Source organism: Natator depressus, chromosome 2 (genome assembly GCF_965152275.1).
Source record: "Natator depressus isolate rNatDep1 chromosome 2, rNatDep2.hap1, whole genome shotgun sequence".
Taxonomy (NCBI): domain Eukaryota; kingdom Metazoa; phylum Chordata; order Testudines; family Cheloniidae; genus Natator; species Natator depressus.
In genome coordinates, this window is record NC_134235.1 from 123,506,365 (window position 1) to 123,523,858 (window position 17,494).

Sequence of the window (17,494 nt, forward strand, 5' to 3'; positions counted from 1 at the left end):
GGAATTTGGGGGAGATGGTTGGGAGATGTCCAGGTAATCTCCACGCCAGATTTTAGCATTGAGAGGAAAGAAAATGAAGTAAGAGAGGATACAGCCATGGGTAGGAGGAAGAGCAGTGTAGATACCAGTCTAATAGGCTATACTGGTAGTAAAATAACCATGCCTAATAGGGTACAGAATGTGAGTGAGGCCAAACAGCAAAAATTAAGATGTTTGTACACCAATGCGAGGAGCCTAGGTAACAAAATGGAGGAACTAGAGCTACTGGTGCAGGAAGTGAAACCAGATATTATAGGGATAACAGAAACATGGTGGAATAGTAGTCATGAGTGGACTACAGGTATTGAAGGGTATGTGCTGTTTAGGAAAGACCGAAATAAAGCTAAAGGTGGTGGAGTAGCATTGTATATCAATGATGAGGTAGAATGTAAAGAAATAAGAAGAAATAAGAAGAAATAATGAAATAGATAAGACTGAGCCGTCTGGGCAAAAATTAAATTGGGGAAGAAAACTATTAGAGCCTCCCCTGGGATAGTGCTTGGGGTGTGCTATAGACCGCCGGGATCTAATTTGGATATGGATAGAGCCCTTTTTAATGTTTTTAATAAAGTAAATACTAATGGAAACTGTGTGATCATGGGAGACTTTAACTTCCCAGATATAGACTGGAGGACGAGTGCTAGTAATAATAATAGGGCTCAGATTTTCCTAGATGTGATAGCTGATGGATTCCTTCATCAAGTAGTTGCTGAACCGACTAGAGGGGAAGCCATTTTTGATTTGGTTTTGGTGAGTAGTGAGGACCTCATAGAAGAAATGGTTGTAGGGGATAATCTTGGCTCAAGTGATCATGAGCTAATTCAGTTCAAACTGAACAGAAGGATTAACAAAAATAAATCTGCAACTAGGGTTTTTGATTTCAAAAGGGCTGACTTTCAAAAATTAAGGTAATTAGTTAGGGAAGTGGATTGGCCTGAAGAATTTATGGATCTAAAGGTAGAGGAGGCCTGGGATTATTTAAAATCAAAGCTGCAGAAGCTATCAGAAGCCTGCATCTCAAGAAAGGGGAAAAAATTCATAGGCAGGAGCTGTAGACCAAGCTGGATGAGCAAGCATCTCAGAGAGGTGATTAAGAAAAAGCAGAAAGCATACAGGGAGTGGAAGAAAGGAGGGATCAGCAAGGAAAGCTACCTTGTTGAGGTCAGAACATGTAGGGATAAAGTGAGACAGGCTAAAAGTCAAGTAGAGTTGGACCTTGCAAAGGGAATTAAAACCAATAGTAAAAGGTTCTATAGCCATATAAATAAGAAGAAAACAAAGAAAGAAGAAGTGGGACTGCTAAACACTGAGGATGGAGTGGATAATCTAGGCATGGCCCAATATCTAAACAAATACTTTGCCTCAGTCTTTAATAAGACTAAAGAGGATCTTAGGGATAATGGTAGCATGACAAATGGGAATGAGGATATGGAGGTAGACATTACCACATTTGAGGTAGAAGCGAAACTCAAACAGCTTAATGGGACTAAATCGGGGGGCCCAGATAATCTTCATCCAAGAATATTAAAGGAATTGGCACATGAAATTGCAAGCCCATTAGCAAGAATTTTTAATGAATCTGTAAACTCAGGGGTTGTACTGTATGATTGGAGAATTGCTAACATAGTTCCTATTTTTAAGAAAGGGAAAAAAAGTGATCTGGGTAATTATAGGCCTGTTAGTTTGACATCTGTAGTATGCAAGGTCTTGGAAAAAATTTTGAAGGAGAAGGTAGTTAAGGACATTGAGGTAAATGGGACAAAATACAACATGGTTTTACAAAAGGTAGATCATGCCAAACCAACCTGATCTCCTTCTTTGAGAACGTAACAGATTTTTTAGACAAAGGAAACGCAGTGGATCTAATTTACCTAGATTTCAGTAAGACATTTGATACCGTGCCACATGGGGAATTATTAGTTAAATCGGATAAGATGGGGATCAATGGAAAAATTGAAAGGTGGATAAGGAATTGGTTAAAGGGGAGACTACAATGGGTCCTACTGAAAGGTGAACTGTCAGGCTGGAGGGAGGTTACCAGTGGAGTTCCTCGAGGATCGGTTTTGGGACCAATCTTATTTAATCTTTTTATTACTGACCTCGGCACAAAAAGTGGGAGTGTGCTAATAAAGTTTGCAGATAATACAAAGCTGGGAGGTATTGCCAATTTAGAGAAGGACAGGGATATCCTGCAGGAGGATCTGGATGATCTTGTAAACTGGAGTAATAGTAATAGGATGAAATTTAATAGTGAGAAGTGTAAGGTCATGCATTTAGGGATTAATAACAAGAATTTTAGTTATAAGCTAGGGACGCATCAATTAGAAGTAACGGAGGAGGAAAAGGACCTTGGAGTATTGGTTGATCATAGGATAACTATGAGACTCCAATGTGATGTGGCCGTGAAAAAAGCTAATGCGGTCTCGGGATGCATCAGGAGAGGTATTTCCAGTAGGGATAAGGAGATTTTAGTACCATTATACAAGGCACTGGTGAGACCTCACCTGGAATACTGTGTGCAGTTCTGGTCTCCCATGTTTAAGAAGGATGAATTCAAACTGGAACAGGTACAGAGAAGGGCTACTAGGATGATTCGAGGAATGGGAAACTTGTCTTATGAAAGGAGACTCAAGGTGCTTGGCTTGTTTAGCCTAACTAAAAGAAGGTTGAGGGGAGATATGATTGCTTTCTATAAATATATCAGAGGGATAAATACCGGAGAGGGAGAGGAATTATTTAAGCTCAGTACCAATGTGGACACAAGAACAAATGGATATAAACTGGCCACCAGGAAATTTAGACTAGAAATTAGACGAAGGTTTCTGACCATCAGAGGAGTGAAGTTTTGGAATAGCCTTCCAAGGGAAGCAGTGGAGGCAAAAGATCTATCTGGCTTTAAGATTAAACTTGATAAGTTTACGGAGGAGATGGTATGATGGGATAACGTGGTTTTGGTAATTAAATATTCATGGTAAATAGGTCCAATGGACTGTGATGGGATATTAGATGGGGTGGGATCTGAGTTACCCAGGAAAGAATTTTCTGTAGTATCTGGCTGATGAATCTTGCCCATATGCTCAGGGTTTACCTGATTGCCATATTTGGGGTCGGGAAGGAATTTTCCTCCAGGGCAGATTGGAAGAGGCCCTGGAGGTTTTTCACCTTCCTCTGTAGCATGGGGCACGGGTCACTTGCTGGAGGATTCTCTGCTCCTTGAAGTCTTTAAACTATGATTTGAGGACTTCAATAGCACAGATATAGGTGTGAGGTTTTTTGCAGGAGTGGTGGGTGAAATTCTGTGGCCTGCGTTGTGCGGGAGGTCAGACTAGATGATCATAATGGTCCCTTCTGACCTAAATATCTATGAATCTATTATAAGTACAAATCTGAGCATTGATATCTCAATCTATTTTGTGCTATCAATGAGATCTTTAGAGGTGCAAGTACTCAGATTTGCAACTGCAGTTCAACAGCTTGAACAAAAATGTGGATACATGGTTTGCAGATGCAAATTGCACTCTCAGAAAGGAGGCTGCCTTTGTGAAAATCTACCCCAAAATATGCTCTTCTCCATTAGGAATGCTAAAAGTCTGAGACTTCACTAAGGGATGCAGCAAGCAAGAACAGCTACATTACCTAGCCACCTTGCAACTTGATTAAATCAAAGACATTTCTTAAGAGGTAACAATTCTTTTGCTTTACGAAGCTGAAAGACAGTGAATCAGAAATCTATGTTTCCCTTATTTTCAGAATGAACTCTGTGGATTTTCCAAGGTTCCATTTCTTTCTTTCTGTGTGGGAGTGTATAATGTGAAATCTGAAATATGTATTGCATTATTTTCGTATCCGCTGCTGTCTTGGGAAACTCATGGTACACATGAGCATTTTTCTCTGTTATAAATTATTTAGCTTTGTGTTTCATGAAAATGTGATGTTTTAAAAGTAAAATAAAGCTGTGGAATTTACTGATTGTAATCACTTTTCTCTCTCCCTTTTTCTTATTGTTTCTAGATTCTTTTTTTCATTTTATTATGCCACTTTCTGGCACCCAAAAGGTTTGTGTGTTTAAGTTGGATTCATTGAAGTATAAGTTAACTGGAGAGAGATACAATTAATGAAATCACTATTCTTATTCCAGTATGTGAACAAAACTCTAGGGATGGAAAAACTGGTTGGGATAAAGTAGAAAACATCTTCTGGCACCTGAACATTCACCCCGAAATCAAGATCTGCCATTATAAGGCACACAAAAGTGTGACTAACACACTTTACAATAATATTTTCATTTTCACACATTTCCATTTCCCTGGTTAGGACTGGAAGCTACAGTAAAATATACTATGAAAAAGGTTTTTCTCATGGCATTTTTCATCCAGGATGGGAGCAAGCAATACCAGAATAGCTGCAGCAAAATCTACTATCAAAAGATATTCAGCCAATTTTGAAGAACTATAAGGCTTAACAAACCCATTTTTGGATGCTTGTCTGATATTAAATAAACTGAATCACCAAATATTTGGGCACTCGACCTCTGGTCCAAGTGAGCCATGTTTAGTGCAGGACCAAAGAAAAGAAAGTTTTTTTGCTATCTTTGCAGGTTCTTCATCCTTTCTCTACCCAATATGGGGTGAAGCTGCTCAGATATCAACTGTGGATGATTTGCAATGATCAGACACTTGACTAAAGCATCATCATATATGACCAAATCCCGGTGTACAGATTCACTTGTGTGCCCATTTTCAGCCTTGCTGTGTGGGGAGTCTGAGCCTCTGGCTCCCTAGGTTCCCATGTTTTAAGCTTCCCTGGGTCTCAGCAGGCTACAACACTGTTTCCATCCTTGGACACCCTGGCACATTTCCTGGGCACTGATCCTCAATCTGCTACTTCTTCATGGAAATGGGGCTCTGCAGCCTATTTCTTTAGGACCCTCAAGACCAGCACTGCTCCCCAAGATACTCCAGTTGCTTAAACACATCCTTTCCCAGAACTCCACCCTAAAGCTGTGAAGCTTCTGGTTTACAGTTTCTCTCTCTCTCTCTCTCTCTCTGGAGGCAGTAGATGTGAAGCAGATACCACACACAGACAATTTGCTCCTTTACTTACTCATGCAAAGCATAAGAGAGTACAGATCATACAAAACAATAAACCCTACACATTTCCCTATTTCAAATTCCTCTGTACTGTAAATTCCTTGTCTGGAACATGAAGCATCTTCTATGTTCTATATTTTGGGTAAACTTTCCAATGCTCTCCATTTTCCCTCTCCCTTCAGGGGAATAAGATAAAACTGTTTTTCCAAGGATGTAGCTACTTTTTAGCATAACTGTTGTGTGGTCAAAGCACCATCATTAACATTAAATATTCCTCATTGTCCCTGATCTGGTAAGTACCTGCTACATGTCCTGCCAGCAATGGTGGGTCCACACACGTAAATGAACTTACGATTCAGCTGTTTTCATAGTAACAATTCATAATATCATCCAGAATTCATAACTTTGTACAGACAGATTCCCAAATCATCACACCTGGCAATTACATCTTCTTGTGCACTGGGGAGAGTGGGGAGAGATGTCCCTTGTGTAGCTGAGTCATGTAAAGCTTTTCTGCTCAGCCTTTATTATCTGTAAAACAGGTGTAACGGTACTTATTTTTCACACTGGTATGATTAAGACACGTAATTGATTTAAAAGAAACACTTTAGGATTCTTATTAATTTATCTATTACTGGTAGAGAAAACAAGGAAGAAAGAAAGGAAGCCTATCAATCATGCACAAAAACAAACACTCATCATTACATGCTACTTCTACTAGCCTGCTTTGTCATATCACTGTACACAGGGTTGTGGCAGTGTGGCATTCTCAGGATATTAGAGAGCCAAAGACCAACTTCTGTTGATGAGAGAGATAGGCTTTTAAGCTACACAGAGCTCTTCTTCAGGGCTCAGAATTAGGGAAAGGTACTCAGAGTGCCACAGGTAAATACAAGGTTGAACATATAGTTTAGCATAAGTAGTTAGCACATATTCTAAGGGACCATTCAAGATGAAGTGGCCCATTAACACCATTTTAGTCAGAGGTCAGAAAGGTGGTATAGTGGGTTACAATTGTTGTAATAAACCATAAACCCAGTGTTTTATCAAATAGGGCTTACTCTCTCACACTCTGCAGCACACACACTGGGCAGAAGAGAGGGGCAGATGGCAGGAATGGCAGGGGAGCAGGAAGAGAGCCAACCCCATGGGAAGGAAGAGGCAGTGCTGACTTAGGTTTGGGGGAGAGGATCATGACTGTGTCAGAAAAAATTACCCAATCCTCTTGGACTTGGGTTATGTTGAGTGTGGTTGGGTTTAGGTGGGGCCTGACCAAACCTCTTGGGTAGTGGTGCAGCGCTCTACCACACTTGATCCTAAGTACATACTCAGGACAGTTAGACTTTCACCACTGCCCATACAATGTCCATTATTCAGCTTGTATCAATGGTGGAAGATAAAGTAGGCCCCTGCTCCTCTGCCAGGGATGGGTGGTTGGGAAACACAACTGCAGCAGAGAACTGGGGCAATACATTATTGTGAGGAAATCTGTAAATAACTTTTCTACTCAGATCCTTATTGTAAATAATTTAACTGATGGTGTTATGTTTATCTCTGGAATCCATCATGAAAGTACAGTAGTTGCAGTTCACTTAAAAAATTCTGAGCACCACACATTTCACACATTTCTGCTTTACTTTTGTACTAAGAAGCTTTATGCTTTGTCTTTTGTTAAGTCCCTCTTAGTTATCCTGAGAACACATTCCGCTACATAATTAAAATATGCTTCCTTAACTGCCACAGAAGACTTATAAGAAAGAAAATCAACATACATAGCAGAAATCATCTTCACCAGAATGGATATTCTCCTGTTACAGAGTTTGGGTGCAACCCAGACCAGTGCGGGGGCTGAGTCATGACCTGTGCTGTAACCCTAGGTGCCTCAAATGCTTAGCTACTGTAATTCCCTGCCTGGGATGTTCAGAGTCGGAAACAAGCATGCAGGTCACACCCAGAGTGTCTGTGTATAACTGCAACCATGGTTCAGCAACACATTATTCACACTCCCTGGTCTCTCACTGCCTTGGTTACTGCTTGCAGGGTGACTCCAACACACTGTCAGTCCCAGTTTTTCCTAGAACCATGTGCACTGCAATGCCCAGCCCTCTCCTGGACAGTTCAGAGAAATAATAAGGTTTGTTTGTTCCTCTAAAGACAAAATCACATCACAGTTTATTAATTTAACTGGGGTATATATGCCCTTCCATTTAAACACAGCACTGAGTTGTTTTATATTAATAGTAAAAGAAGTTTATTAACAAAAGAAGATCATATTTTAAATGAATTCAAGTATAAGAGATAAAGTTAGGAAGCAAATAAAAGTGAAAACATGCAAATAAAAGTCTAAACTTAGTAATCTATCATAGTATAAGCTTTGTTCAAGATGATTTCTCTCACCTATCATTCTTCCCAGCCATGGCTAACTTTCCCTCATCCAGGACCTATCACAAAAGTACAAGTTGTTGGCTTCCTTTGTCTTCCCATATGCAAGATCTTTGAGCAGGCCTCTGACCTACATTCAGTTCTCAGAGACTTAAACCACCCCTAGGCTAAAACCCATCTTTCTCAGCTTGCAAGAGCTCTGATCTCCTATGTCTGTTTAGTGATGGATGCCATAACTGGCTTCTGTTTTTGCTTATATCTTCAAAAGTTCTATGACCTTGCTTCAAGAAGCAGGAAGACCTCATGCTGTTCTTCCCTTCCTGTGGATTTCCCATTCCATTGTATGTAATGGGGCTTCCACTGGTTTGGATACTAATCACCAGTGTGCCATTAGCTTTCAGAAAAAACCTCACTCTATACACATTTATTATTCAGTAACATTGTATATAAACAGTTGATTCAATTGCTTATAACTTGAGGTTCCCCTCCCTCCCTCCACTAATCTTTATAGACCAGTAAACCTTGATAATGTATTCTTTGAAAAATAAAACCCCAGACCAAGCTTCTCTCTCCTGTTGGATGTAGACCTCACGCTGTCTCCTCCCCCACTTGTTTGCCTGACATCTTTGTTTACCTGGTATGTAAAAATGGACCTTCATTGTCTTTGCCTGAAGACTGGGCTTGTTAGAGAAGCAAATACACATTTCTTTGTCTAGGGCAGACCAGTTTACTATGTCCTCCAACATGCTTGGTTTAACCACACTTTGTCATAATTCTAGCACATGTGTATAATCCTTAACAGACATTGCATACATACATCACATAAGAATATTACAGATCAGTGCGCTACTAGTTTTGCAATTGTACCTCACAAGGCATGTCTTCTCCAAATATTACTACAATGGTGTGTAGGGTGTGAATACCGGGGTGCTTTATGTCACAGCACCACAGATTTTGTTTCAAAGAATTTTATACCTGTCTAAATCTTCCTTGTTATTTTGTATAATTTGGTCCTAATTATGTATAACAAAATTCAAGTCAATTTCTAAATAAATTAGTATAATTATTTAGCTCTTTAAACTCTTTAAACATGACTGAATTGCAGGCTCTTGTTAAGGGTAAAATTTATTATTTTGAATTATTCATATTATATGTAGAGAGAACACCACATTTTCCCTTGATATTTAAAGTGGCAAGGATAATTTTTTATTTGGGTATCTGTCCAACAGCAGCATGTCCTGAGCAGTCTATCGCTACAATCGTGTTACACCCGCTCTGCTTCTGATAGTGATCATCACCAAAGGTTCTTGATCAATAAAAAAGGTATTGATAACAAAGTAAAATCCAGCCTCAGAGCATGAATATTGTATATCAGCCTAATCAAATACTGAAACATTAAACTCCAAAAATGTTTCAGCTCATACTGTAGATACCACTTTTAAATCCTATCAAATACCTTCTCCATTTCCAGTGATGTTACTATCCTACTATCCTAAACTATCCTTTACAATTGGATACAAAGGTACAATAATCTCCTAGTTTAACTGTGTCTTTAGGAAAATGGAATAAAGCCTACCTAATCTTCATTAAGTTCCCAATAACTAATATACTAGACTAATAAATAGTTTTATAGTCCCTGTTTAGCTGTGAGATCAGTTCCAGACAGCGTTCAGTCCTATAACAACTTTCCAATCCAAGTAATTTCTTAAAAGATTTTTAACATGCTGAATCAAATGCTTTACTAAAAAATAATATAGATGTGTTATATTTCCTGCATACACTTCATCCATTAAGTTTTTGTTCTCATTCTCTTGAGAAATTCCCGACTAACTCTACTGATAACTAAGGGCCTGACTGTGTCACCTTACTTATGCTAATTAGCACTTACACATATAGTACCATTGACCTCACTGGGACGACTCACCTGAGTAGGTACTCACCATCCTGAATAAGGTAGCTCAATCAGAACTATACATTTTTATAGAAAATACCATTTAAGCACTCATCCACTGTTTAAGGTGGTTACTCTTGGAGATTGACATGTCTTCATTTGATATCATGTTTCAATTGAGGTTAGGGATGGATTTCATTGAGACACATTTCTGTCAGCATATTGTCAAGGATAATAAAGGTTCTCTTACCTCCCATCCAAAGAATGGATATGTACTGTACTAAATGTCATTTCACGCTCTGGAGATACCTGGATAAACTTCAAAGGGAAAACTTTCTGAACACAGCATTTTCTGTGCAGTTTTAAAAAGTCACTGCTTTCACATCATCTTCCATATTCTTGCTTCTGGCAGATGTCAGAGACAAATAGCAGTGAATCTCCCTAATTTAGATCTAAACCATGGCATCAAGACAAAGCCCTGTGTTTGGGAAGGGGAGAGGGAAAGGAGAGGTGCATGGTGACCTCAGCACAGATGGTGCTCTGCCATTACATCAACCTTAAAAATGGTGCTTTACTGGCTGGGTCCTGAGGTGGATGGGGCTATAGCACTGCATGGTCTTCACCTGTCGTCCTCATGACTTTTACAGGCTAGCACCAATAGTGGCATGAACCTCATAGAGCACTTGCATTACCTGATGATCAGCACACCCATTATGCCTGGTGCCCACAAAGGGAATGGGATGGAGAATGGAATGACTCCTACCAGTACATCGTGGCTCAGAGACTAGACACATTGTATTGTTGTTCAAACAACTCTAACACTTCTTCAATTATTCTTCAGTTTTGTTCTGTGACTTTGAATATAAATGTATACATATAAAGTATATTTCTTTCAAAGGCAATTTAAAAGAAATCTTGACAACAGGTAATTTTCCACTTTAAATATGTGTCATATATTAAAATAGCTTAATACAAGAAGAAATTGAATTAATCACTGCATTATATTTAAGGAGCAAATTCCAACATACGATATACTTTGTTGTTTTATGTTTTTTTAAATTAAGCAAAGGCCTGATATCTTCTTTCATTTATTTTACAATCCACCAAAATCTTCCCAAATTCAAAAACACACACAACTTCAGATCTCCATATTTTCAATGTATGTTGAAGTAACTTAAAAAAAAGTCGTCCGTCCCTCACCCCCATACATGTGGACAATAACCGAAATTCTGTACTTTGTAAGAAAATGAGAACTGTTTCCCAGGTGGATGAGAATCAAGTTTTGAACAATGGAGTTACAACAGTATCCTTGGAAGAATAACTCACATTTTTGAATCTCCTCAGATATTTAGCCAAAAGCTATGTGTTCTTAAAGAAGCTGAACATTTACCCCTAAACATTTCATTGTATTCTTTAGGAAACCTATCAATACTTATTGAATTTTTTTAGGATAATAGCTATAATAGTTGTGGTATATTGCCTTACAGTTCTGAATCGAATACACAGCTCCATTATTTTTACAGTTTTATCTCTGGTTTCTATTTTCCATAGCTTACTAAAAACACAATAAGTGAAAACATATCACTATGGAAATTGCTTATGCAGGAATGTATCAATAAAGATATATCAAGTGTTTTATGGGAGCTGGGTTTCTTTCAATTGACCCTGCAAGGGAACTTGATTAAGATATAAGACATGCATACAAACATACTATAACATGCACTTCCATATTTGTTAAAGAACTGGAGAACTTCATGTTGACCTGCCTATTTCGTTCTAGTGCAGGGGTTCCCAAACTTGGTTCATGGCTTGTTCAGGGTAAGCTCCTGTCGGGCCACGAGACGCTTTGTTTACCTGAGTGTCTGCAGGTACGGCTGCTCGCAGCTCCCAGGGGCCGCGGTTCACCTTACCGGGAAGCGGTGGCCCGGCCCACACCACTTCCCACAGCTCCCATTGGCCGGGAACAGTGAACAATGGCCACTGGAAGCTGCGAGCTGCCGTACCTGTGGACGCTCAGGTAAACAAAGTGTCTTGCGGCCCGACAGGGGATTACCCTGAACAAGCTGTAAACCAAGTTTGGGAACCCCTTGTCAGGGTTCCCTCCCCACTCTGAACTCTAGGGTACAGATGTGTGGACCCGCATGAAAGACCCCCTTACGCTTATTTCTACCAGCTTAGGTTAAAAACTTCCCCAAGGCACAAATCCTTCCTTGTCCTTGGATGGGTACTGCTGCCACCACCAAGTGAGTTAGACAAAGATTCAGGAAAAGAACCACTTGGAGTTCCTGTTTCCCGAAAATATCCCCCCAAACCGCTTCACCCCCTTTCCTGGGGAGGCTTGAGAATAATCTGCCAACCAAATAGGTAAACCAGATTCTTAAAAAATAGAACTTTATTATGAAGAAAAAAAAGTAAAAGAAGCACCTCTCTAAAATCAGTATGGAAGGTAACTTTACAGGGTAATCAGATTCAAAACACAGAGGATTCCCCTCTAGGCAAAACTTTAAAGTTACAAAAAGCCAGGGATAAACTTCCTTCTTAGCACAGGGAAAATTCACGAGCTAAAAACCAAAGATAATCTATCGCGCCTTGCCTTATTTACTTACTCTTTTTGCAATATTGAGACTGATTTTAGGAGAAGGAATTTTCTGATCTGATGCTTCTCTGCTTCCCTGGGGAACACACACACACAAAGAGCACAAACAAAGCCTTCTCCCCCACCCCCAGATTTGAAAGTATCTTCTTTCCCCATTGGTCCTTTTGGTCAGGTGCCAACCAGGTTATCTGAGCTTCTTAACCCTTTACAGGTAAGGAGGAATTCTAGGCTACCCTTAGCTGTATGGTTATGACACCCCTGTTCTAGTGTGAAGTGTATGACTTCTCCACAGTTCTAAAAGTATATGTATTATATGTCAAATGTTATTTAATGGGGTAAGTATGCACATGCAATAGCACTGAAAAAGTTAACCACAAAAACATTATCTAAAGAAAAACATTTTTGAGTGAAACTTTGTCTTAAACTTATTAACAGAGGACTCCTAGACTCTAGACAACATTTCAAAGGTACATGCTCCATTTACAAACCTGTAGATTAGCCTAAATATTTTGTAGGCTTTCTGTGGAGTTACGTGGTTTAGGACATATTGAAATCCTGTGACCTGAAACAGATAAATTAGAATAGAGAAGTTAAATCCGTATATAGTATGCCTCAGACAGTGGAACGCTGTTGCACCTCATTGCAAGTGTGAGCAGAGGTTAGGTGTGAGTACAAGTAAAGTACTATGTAAGAGTGAAATCCTGGCCCAATTTAAATCAATCGGAGTATCACCATTGACTGCAGCAGGGCCAAGATTTTGTCCTACTCCCAATCCTCTGCGCAGAGTGATACTAAAAGTTGCAGTGTGTACACTGCAGCATGGGCTAGCCGCCCAGGTACCAGTCTGCCTACCCCCTGAATATGTGCTTGGGTGACTAGCCTGAGCCACTGCCTGTGCTACAACACCCACACTGCTATTTTTAGCATGCTACCTTGAGCAGAGCTAGCACATCTGTCTATATGGGCTGGGAGGCACACCTCCAGCTGCAGTACGGACATACCCTAAGTATCAAGCACCCATTTAATTATTCCTAAGAGTAAAAGTTGGTGACAGGGGAAAGGTATGGTTTGGGAAGATAATGAGAAGACAGGCTTAATTGTGATTCCCAGCATGTAAATGAAATAATACCCTCTCCCCTCTTTCTCCTTAATCTGTCTTCTTAGCAGGAGTAAGATGTGCCACACAGCAGCACTCTCATTAATTTACAATCATTTTTTCCTCTCATTGAACTCCTCATCCTTTTTTATTTTAACTCTGCACCTGTGCTGTACTTGAGCAAAGCAAAGCCCTTGAGCATGAGCTTGTGACACTCCGTACCTCAAAATAGCAACCTGGAATCCCTATATTCACCATTGTGATAGTATTATGATATGTTTTGTACAAAATATGCCCTTGTGGGATATCATTTAAAATGTCTTGATCTGCTAAATATTACTATCCTGTTTCATTGTACATACTATCATTGTATGTGAAGTTATGAAGTATTGCTATATGTTTGTTACTGAAATATGTGTCAAGTGAGAAATGTCCACAGCTACCCTTTTAGTGGCAACAAAGGAACAAATAATACCGACAAGATAGATTTATATCAGGACCAGCCACACATGTTTTGATGGCCCATCGAGAAGTGTCTATTCTCCCAGAGACTCCTCATGGAGGGCACGTAGACCTTGGGGCCTACTTAACCCCCATGTCACAGCAAGGATTTTTCTAGCACCTGGAAAGGAAAATAAATGAGGGTCAATGACATCACCCTTGGGCCTCTCTTCTTCCCCATTTCAACACCTGGAAGATCATTTGGAAGACAAAAACTTTCAATTCTGGAGTTTTGTTCCAGGCTGAGAAGGAAACGTAGCCTGTGTATTAAGAACTGTGAGCTGCCTGAAACATCTATTAAGGTGAGAAAAACTATTTGATTCAAATCTTTGTTAGTCTGTTAAAGTTAAAATTTAGACTGTGATTCTATTTTTATTTCTTTTTAACTGACTTTGATCTCTATGCCTGCCACTTATAAGCAGTTAAAACGTAGTTACAAAATCTGTTTTATATTTGACTTAAAACAGTTTGTTTTTCATTGAAGTGAATTTCAGCTCAGGTTAACAAGGACTGTTGCACATCCCCTACCCTTTGTTGAAGCGACAAACTAATGAATGAGCTTGCACTGTCCAAGGGAGTCTTGAGCAGTGTAAAACAGTATATTTCTGTGGTGTAAGGCTGGGGGCTGGGGTGATTTGTTGATGTCTCTATCTGTATAATTCGTGAGTGGCTTAGAGAGGATTTATGTAACTTAGCTGGGTGTGTCCCTGTATGTTGTTGGTCGAGTGATCACAGCACCTGTAGAGGTTTTGCTGCTTGTTACTAGCACAGCATTGTAAGAGACAGAACAGGCTGGAGAATTAAGGGGGTACAGCAGTCCCACAGTTCCAGGTTGTACCCTGGGGACATGTCACAGAGCTTAATGTTAAGCATGTGCTTCAATCCATACTCATTCAGGAAAATACATAAGCATGTTATTAAAACTTACTGAATTCAGTGGATTAAATATCATGTTTAATAGCTTTGCTAATTTGAGGGCACAAGCCTTGATTAATTGTAATTCGAATAATTTCTCCTGAGATTTGTTGAACAGCATTTTTCTGGCTCCCCCCCCCCCCATGTTTCTAGTTTCTCTCAAACCCTGTGTATTACACCTCTGAACACATCAGTGGACATATAACATAGTGAATACTAGTGAAAATGTGGTAAGATCAGAGGCTAAAATAGGGAATGAACAAATTAAAAATTACTAGACAAGTCAGATGTCTTCAAGTCACCAGGGCCTGATGAAATACATCCTATAATACTCAAGAATCTGACTGAGGAGATAGCTGAGCCATTAGTGATTATATGGAAGATGGGAGAAATTCCAGCGGACTGGAAAAGGGCAAATATAGTGACAATCTATAAAAAGGGAAATAAGGACAACCTGGGGAATCACAGACCAGTCAGCTTAACTTCAATACAGATAATGGAGCAAATAATTAAGCAATTTGAAAACACCAAGAAGATAATAAGGTGATAAGTCACAGTCATCATGGATTTGTCAAGAACAAATCATGTCAAACGAACTTAATAGCTTTCTTTTACAGGGTAACAAGCCTTGTGGATGGGGGGGAAGAGGTAGATGGATATATCTTGACTTTAGTCAGACTTTTGATTCTGTCTTGCATGACCCTCTCATAAACAAACTAGGGAAATACAACCTAGATGAAGCTAAGTAAGATGGGTGCATAACTGTTTGGAAGACTGTTCCCAAACTATAATCAGTTGTTCACAGTCAAGCTGGAAGGCCATATCAAGTCGGATTCTACAGGGATCAGTTCTGGGTCTGGTTCTGTGCAATATCTTCATCAATGATTTAGATAATAGCATAGAGAATGCACTTATAAAGTTTGTGGACAATATCAAGCTGGGAGAGTTTGCAAGTGCATTGGAGGTTAGGATTAAAATTCAAAATGATCTGGAGAAACTGGAGAAATGGTCTGAAGTAAATAGGATGGAATTCAATAAGGACAAATGCAAAATATTCCACTTAGGAAGGAACAACCAGTTGCACACATATAAAATGGAAAAGGACTGCCTAGGAAGGAGTACTGTGAAAAGGGATCTGGGGGTCAGAGTGGCTCTCAAATATGAATCAACAGTGTAACACTGTTGCCAAAAAATCTAACATCATTCTGTGATGCATTAGTAGGAGTGTTGTAAGCAAGACACAAGAAGTAATTCTTCCGCTCTACTCCGTGCTGATTAGGTCTCAGCTGGAGTTTTGTGACCAGTTCTGTGCACCACATTTCAGGAAATATGAGGATAAATTGAAGAAAGTCCAGAGAAGAGCAAAAAAAATATATTAAAGGTCTAGAAACCATTTTTTATGAGGGAAGATTGAAAAAAATGGGTTTGTTTAGTCTGGAGAAGAGAAGACTGAGTTGGGACATGATAACAATTTTCAAGTACATAAAAGGAGAAGGGAGAAAAATTGTTCTCCTTAACCTTTGAGGATACGACAAGAACCAATGGGCTTAAATGGGCTTAAATTGCAGCAAGGGTAGTTTAGGTTGGACATTATGAAAAACTTCCTAATGGTTAGGGTAGTTAAGCACTGGAATAAATTGCCTCAGGGAGAGGTTGTGTCATTGGATATTTTTAAAAGCAGATTAGAGAAACACCTGCCCAGGATGGTCTAGATCAGGGGTGGCCAACCTTTGGCTCCGGAGCCACATGTGGCACGTCAGAAGTTAACATGCAGCTCCTTGTATAGGCACTGACTCCGGGGCTGGAGCTACAGGCACCAACTTTCCAATGTGCTGGGGGGTGCTCATTGCTCAACCCCTGGCTCTGCTACAGGCCCTGCCCCCACCCCACCCCTTCCCGTCCCCTCCCCTGAGCCTGCCATGCCCTCGCTCCTCCCCTTCCTCCCGCCCCTCCCCCCCAAGCCTCCTGCATGCCACAAAACAGCTGATCGGGAGGTGCGGGGAAGGAACGAAGAGGCGCTGATCAGCTGGGCTGCCAGTGGGTGGGAGGTGCTGGGAGCAGGGGGTGGGAGCTGATAGGGGGCTGCTAACATATCACTGTGGCTGTTTGGCAATGTACATTGGTAAATTCTGGCTCCTTCTCAGGCTCAGGTTGGCCACCCCAGTCTAGATAATACTTAGTCCTGCCTTGAGTTCAAGGGACTGGACTAGAAGATCTCTTGAGATCCCTTCCAGTTCTACAATTCTGTAATTCTATGATATTTCCTACCAGTTTAGTATCATCGGCAAAATTAATTTATGTAGCATTTACTCCTACTTCTCGATCATTAGTGAAGAAATTGAACATGACCTGACTTCACACTCCCACAGTTACCCACTAGTCACTTCTTCACAACCCAGTACTTTTAAGTTCATCATTTCCCTGTGTTTACAATCCTTCACCAGTTTTCATTTCACATACAGCATTCATATCCAAGCCAATTTAAATTAATTTTAAGAGAAAGATTTTATATGATGCTGCATCAAATTCTTTACCAAATGAACTGCAAATGTGCATTGCATATTACACTTTCCTTTTGCCCATTAATTTTATAATTCTATCAAAAAAGCAGTCAAGTTTATCTGGTGAGTCTTTATTAAACCCATGGTGTTTATTGTTCATGGTTCCATTATCAGCTAGAGGTTTGGGACCTGATCCTGCAACTCATTTGCACAAACATTCTTTACGCATTCAAGTTGGAATTGGTGGGATTATTCATGAGAGTGAGGCTGGCAGGATTAGGTTTAGGTCTAGGTGTATGCAAAAAAAAAATCTGTTAATTTTTACCAAAATTCAGAATATTTTTTCTTTTCTTTTTCCTATGTCCGTCATATTTACTGAATGTTTTGAATGTTAAATAAGAAAAGATGGCTGCTAAATATATTGCCTTCTGTTAAAACTCAATAGTTTTGTCTTTCTAGTATTATGGCAGTAACTCAAGTGTT